Source organism: Saccopteryx leptura, chromosome 6 (assembly GCF_036850995.1).
Source record: "Saccopteryx leptura isolate mSacLep1 chromosome 6, mSacLep1_pri_phased_curated, whole genome shotgun sequence".
Lineage (NCBI taxonomy): Eukaryota > Metazoa > Chordata > Mammalia > Chiroptera > Emballonuridae > Saccopteryx > Saccopteryx leptura.
In genome coordinates this window covers 93,797,352-93,803,647 of record NC_089508.1, presented here as the reverse complement: position 1 = coordinate 93,803,647, position 6,296 = coordinate 93,797,352, and positions in this window count along the sequence as shown.

Here is a 6,296-nt window from a genome sequence, read left to right as displayed (position 1 = left end):
AGCGTTAGCCTGGGATGCTGAGGACCCAGGTTCTAAATCTCGAAGTCTCCGGCTTGAGTACGAGCTCACCAGCTTGAGTGCAGGGTTGCCATCTTAAACATGGGATCATAGACATGACCCCATGGTTGCTGGCTTGAGCCCAAAGGTCACTGGCTTGAAGCACAGGTCTCTGGCTTGAGCAAGGGGCACTGGCTCAGCTGGAGCCACCCGGTCAAGGCACATATGAGAAAAAAATCAATGAACAACTAAGGTGCTGCAACAAAGAATTGTCATCTCTCTCCCTTCCTGTCTGTCTGTCTCTCTCTCTCTCTCACACTCTATTTTGCAAAAAAAAAAAAAAAAAAAAAAACAACCAAAAAAATACCATGCAATGTTCTATAACAGAGGCTCCAGTTCTGGCTCAAGTCTTTCCAGCTTTTTAGCCCCATTGTATGATTGTTTTTCTGGCATCTCTTTCCCCAGAGACACCAACCTGAGTCAGCACCCACACGTCCTGAATGAGATCGGATGCTCTCTGTGGGGACTTTCCCTTTGTGGCCCTTCTGTCCTTTGGGCACAGCCTTGGGGCCCCACCCTCCTCTCTTACCAGTCAGACTATTCCTTCCTCTTCCTCACCCAAAAAGTGTGCTATGGGCACTGGCCATTGGGGAATTTCCCCGGCCTTGTAGAAGGAAATGAGGAACTGGAAGGAGAGAAAAAAATCCAAGCAGTCAGACTAAGTGCTCAAGGAACCCCAGGACCTGGGGGACAGGCAAGGTAAAGAATCTCCTTGTGCTCTGAGTCATTCTGGTCCCCTGATCCATCCCAGAAACCAAAACCTTGAAGAACTTTGAGATGGGGAGACTCTGATCCTTGAATATTCTCTACCACATTATCACAAATTGGTTGGTCAACACATGCTTGATTACCTCCCATGAGGCTGAGCTCACCACCACTCATTGAGGCCAGCTTTATTTATTAGAAAGTCTTTCCTGATGAGTCTATATCCACTCACTGGTCTTTGTTCTGTGCTCTCAGATACGTAGAATCAATGAACTTTCTGTTCTAATCCTTCAGGAGTTTAAAGATCATTATCATCTGCCCCTTGAGTTCTCTCCCCCAGTTCAACATCTCCATGTCCTCGCTCTGGTCCTGGGCTCTCCTCACCCTTGTGACTTCTCCCTATGTACCATGTAGCTTCTCGCTGTCCCTTTTAAAATAGACTTTACCCTCCCAACAGTGTCTGCCTATAACAGACCTGGGGCCTATGGGCCCCATAATGCTGGGTCCTAAAGCTCTCTTCATACATTTCAAAGTATGTATGACCAGGCGGTGGTGCAGCGGATAGAGCATCAGACTGGGATGCGGAGGACCCAGGTTCGAGACCCCAAGGTCACCAGTTTGAGCGCGGGCTCATCTGGTTTGAGCAAAAGCTCACCAGCTTGGACCCAAGGTCACTGGCTTGAGCAAGGGGCTACTCGGTCTGCTGTAGCCCACGGTCAAGGCACATATGAGAAAGCAATCAATGAACTAAGGTCTCACAACAAAAAACTGATAATTGATACTTCTCATCTCTCTCCATTCCTGTCTGTCTGTCCCTATCTATCCCTCTCTCTGACTCTCTCTGTCCCTGTAAAAAAAAAAAAAAGTCACAGCAGGGCTTTGTGCAAGTAAATCACAGGGTTGAGTCTGACTAGCCCTGTGCCAACCAGAAGCTCCCTATCTGCACACACTGCTGTCCTTCCACCACCCACAAATCTTGCTCTTATGCAGATAGTTATTTGGGGACCAAAGACCCAGACTCTATCTCTATCCTTATTCAATACCATCTGACCAAATCTGGCCCCTCAAACTATGTTTAGATCAAGTTCCATCACCCAGCATTCCTCCCAGCTACATGTTATTTTCAAAGATGAGCATAGCATCTATGTGCTCATCCATAATGTCACGGAAAAACTGCCACCACTAGGGACTTGCCTGCAGGTCGACAAAGACACATTAATAAACTTTATTTGGAGATGAATGTGCTACAATATACCTACTGTCCTATCATCCTACCCACAGTTCACCATTTTATTCCTAAAGGTATCCTGAGATGGATCTGATGGGTTCATGTGATTACCACTGGGGAACCTGATTTCCAGCCCTCATTCTGCCAACATGTGCATCGAGTTCATGTTGCTGAGTATCTCTGGCCTTGATATTATGACTTATAATAAAAAATATAACTATGGCCAGATAGCTCAGGTGGTTAGAGCTTTGCCCTGAAGCACAAAGGTTGTCAGTTTGATCCCTGGTCAGGGCACATACAGAAACAGATCTATGTTCTTGTCTCTCTCTCTTTCTCTCAAAAATCAATAAAAAAAAGTAAATATATATTATATATATATTTGGTCTTCGTCCCCAGTTCCTAGCACAGAGCTCTTGAAACCTTTGTAATTTCTTAAGTGAGATGAGCATTAGGAGCATCTTTTGTTCTATGAAGCTACTCTGGGTGGGCTCCTAGATGGCTTCCAGACGGGGACTGGTTGCCAATAACACCAAGCCATCATTAGAAGGTTGGAAGTTTTAGCTCCACCTCCCATCCACCAGAGAAGGAAGAGGGGCCAGAAATGGAGTTATAATCTATCATGCCTCCACAAAACCCCATACTATGGGGTTCAGAGAACTACCAGGTTGGCAAACACATCTACGTCAGGTATGTGACATACCTGTTCTATGGGGACAGAAGCTCCTACACTCAGAACCCTCCTAGACCTCATCCTGTGTATCTCTTCATCTGGCTGTTCATCTGTGTCATGTCCTTTTTTAGTAAACTGGTAAACATAAGTGTTTCCCTCATTTCTGTGAGCTGCTTAATAATTGAACTCAGGGAGGGGGTCCTTGAAACCTCTAATCTGTAGCTGGTTGGTCAGAGGCACAGGTGATAACCTGGGCTTTCAACTGGCATCTGAAGTGTTGGTGTGGTGTGAGAGGTGAGTACCCTGTGATACTGAGCCCTAAGCCTGTGGGATCTGACGCTATCTCCAGGTAGACAGTGTCAGAATTCAGTTAAATTGTAAGACACCCAGTTGGAGTCACAAAGAATTGCTTGTTGTGAGGAGAAAACTCCACACATTTGGTGACCAAAAGTATCAGGAATGGAGTGTTCTGTGTATGCAGTAAAGGAGATTCACAGGTGAAAGAGTCATAGCAGGGGAGAACTGGGTTTCTCCCTACAGAGGTGGAAAACTGAGTCCTTCCATTATAGAGCCTCTGGGAAATGAGCAGGGGTCCAGATGATCTGTCAAGCCCCCAGCTCTGATGTCCTGTTCTTGGAGGTGAGGGTTAGAGGCAGGAAGCTGGAGCAGAGGCAGGTCCATGTCACAAGAGGTAAGAAGTAGGCACTTCCACCAGGCCTTAGGGAAACTTCAGTTCTGCCCCTCCTGCTGTGCAGCAGACCATGCTCAGCATCTTGCAATTCTTTTACCACGACTTAAGCTGACCCTCAGACTTTCCCAACACTTGATTTCCCCTCAAGTACCTGGCTGCCCCCATCCAGATGTCTAACCACTGAGCACATGATAACTTGCTGACTTAGAGCTCAAGAAGACCTGGCCCGAGTTCCCCTTGGTGGCTCCCGGCGCCACAGGCCCTCCCGCACATCCACCCCAGCTTCCCAGAGGTCGGAGGCATTTCCAAACTCTTCTCAGCCTCCTCTCTACTCCCACTCTTTGCCAGGTACAGCGGATACCAGTGGGCAAGGCCAGGCTGGAGGGAAAGGAAGTAAGAGCATGTCTTCTGGAATCGGACAGCCAGGACATGAGACCAGGCTCTATGGATTATGAGTTGTGTGACCTTGGGCAGAGTCTCAGTTTCTTCTCAGCAGGGCTATGAAGCATTTAGTCACTATTATTTCTCATTGATATTGGCTTCAAGGTCATAGAACCTCTCTTCAAAGTCCATTTCTTCTTTTGCTCCCCCACTGAGGCTTGCCCTGCACCCACAGTCCTGCCCTCACATTGACTCTACTACAGCTAATTTGTGGGTTCCCTCATCTCCCCTCCTCAAGTGCCTATTCCCTGCTGGGTCTAATTACTACCTGCACCCACACTGACACCTTCTGACTTGACCCCTAGACTCCTCGCCAGACAAGTGCATCTTGCTGCCTCAGGACATCTCCACAGTAAACCAAACACGTTAAAAGTAGCCTTTCTCTTCTCAAATGATACTCCCTGCCGCCACCCATATTCCAAGACCTCTGTGGATACTGCAAATTCTCAAGTCCCTCAGCTTTACCGCCTGCAAGTCTGACTCAAAATCACCTTTGTCCCCAGTGGTGGAAATTCAAATAATTAAACCAATCCTCTGCCTTAATGACCATTTTAAAAATAAAAAAACCCCAATATAATGAAAGGTAGTTTATTATTTCATACATTTAATTCTTATATAAGAACAATAAAAGGTATACAAAACCAGGTGTTATAAGAGTTTTCAAATATTAATAAAAAATATTAAATATTACCTGGCAAAAAAACTGTTATTTAAGATATTTCCATATTGCTCCCTGATTGGCACCCTCACTTGCAATTTTTTTCACCTTTGGATGGAATGGTGTTAAATTTAAGACTCATTTCCTCAATTTCACTAGGCATGTTTCAAGTGCTCAACAGCCAAATGGAGCTGGTGGTAACCATACTGGATGGCACAGATACTACTTACAGATCGCAGAAAGCTCTAGTCTAGCACAATGCTGAGCTAACCAGTAAGCTCCAGGAAGGGAAAGACTGAGTCTCTATGGTCTGGCCCTGTATCTCTGGCATGCAGCAAACAGGCCCTCAGGCCCAGCTCGGATGTTAAATACCTATCAACAGACTGAATTAATGCACACACTACTCTACTGCACAAGGCCCCACACAAGCTCCAGTACCTGCCTCTGTCTTACTCTCCCTGCCTTCAGAGCCCAACCCAGGGCTCATGACTAAACCTCTGGCAATGGCCACTGCCACCTACACAGTGGGCAAGCACCCAGGGTTTGGGGTGAATTCTGGTTGTGTTTCCTCCCAGCTGTGTGATCTTGGGCAAGCAACTTAACCTCTGTGAACCCACTGTATGCATTGTTCCTCATTGTAAAATGTGGATAACAATAACTACTTCACATGTATAGTGAGTTCATTAAATAAGAAGTCTGGGGCTTAGTTGGAACTCACTTATTGCTTATTCATTTCTCTACATAGAAGGAAGTAAAACCCTTTCTTCAAACATCATTCAGACTGTGGCACTCAGACACCTGCATGCTTCCAACTTATCCCACACTAGAGGCTAAATATAAGTCCTGACACCTCCTCTTGCCTTAAAGCAAGAGGCTGTCATTGGTTCCACTGCTCTTATCTCCAAAGGCACCTGGATCACCTTCTGTCTGCCAGCCAGCTAAGTCTGTTGGTTTCTCTCCCTGCCCTTCATATCATAGTACATGCCTGAAATGCCTTTCCTACCCTCCCTTGCCAAAAACAGGCCCTACCTTCCTGGAAGCAGATGTATTCATGACACTCACTTCCTCCCTGAAGCCTGGTTGATTCAGCTTTCCCAGTTTCAGGATTGCTAATTACTAAAAAATAGTTCATGCCTGTTTCAGCCTTCATCCACCCCTCTCCTCTTCTCTTAGTGACTAAGATATAAGACTATACCTGTCTTATCTGCACCTGTTGGCACCTGTCTTTCCAGGTATTTGGTTGTACATGTGAGTGTATATAGAGCAGGAAACAAAAGCAGGTGGTGACCCCCAAAAAAGCAGATGGTGCCTGACCAGGCGGTAGCACAGTGCATAGAGCGTCAGACTGGGATGCAGAGGACCCAGGTTCGAGACCCCGAGGTTGCCAGCTTGAGCGCAGGCTCATCTGGTTTGAGCAAAAGCCCACCAGCTTGAACCCAAGGTCACTGGCTTCAGCAAAGGGTTACTCGGTCTGCTGAAGGCCCGCGGTCAAGGCACATATGGGAGGGCAATCAATGAACAACTAAGGTGTTGCAACGCGCAATGAAAAACTAATGATTGATGCTTCTCATCTCTCTCCTTTCCTGTCTGTCTGTCCCTGTCTATCCCTCTCTCTGACTCACTGTCTCTGTGTAAATAAATAAATAAATAAAGCTGTTGGTGAGGTGAGAGGGCTGGACCCAACCAGACCCAGGTCCCATTTGGCCACTAACTACATTGGTGACACTTAGCAAGTTAGTTAATCTTTCTGAGCCTCAATTTCCTTGCATATTTATCCCAAGAATTGGAAAATTACCACTATTACTATTTACTGAACCCGTACTCAGTGTAGGCACTATTCTAAACA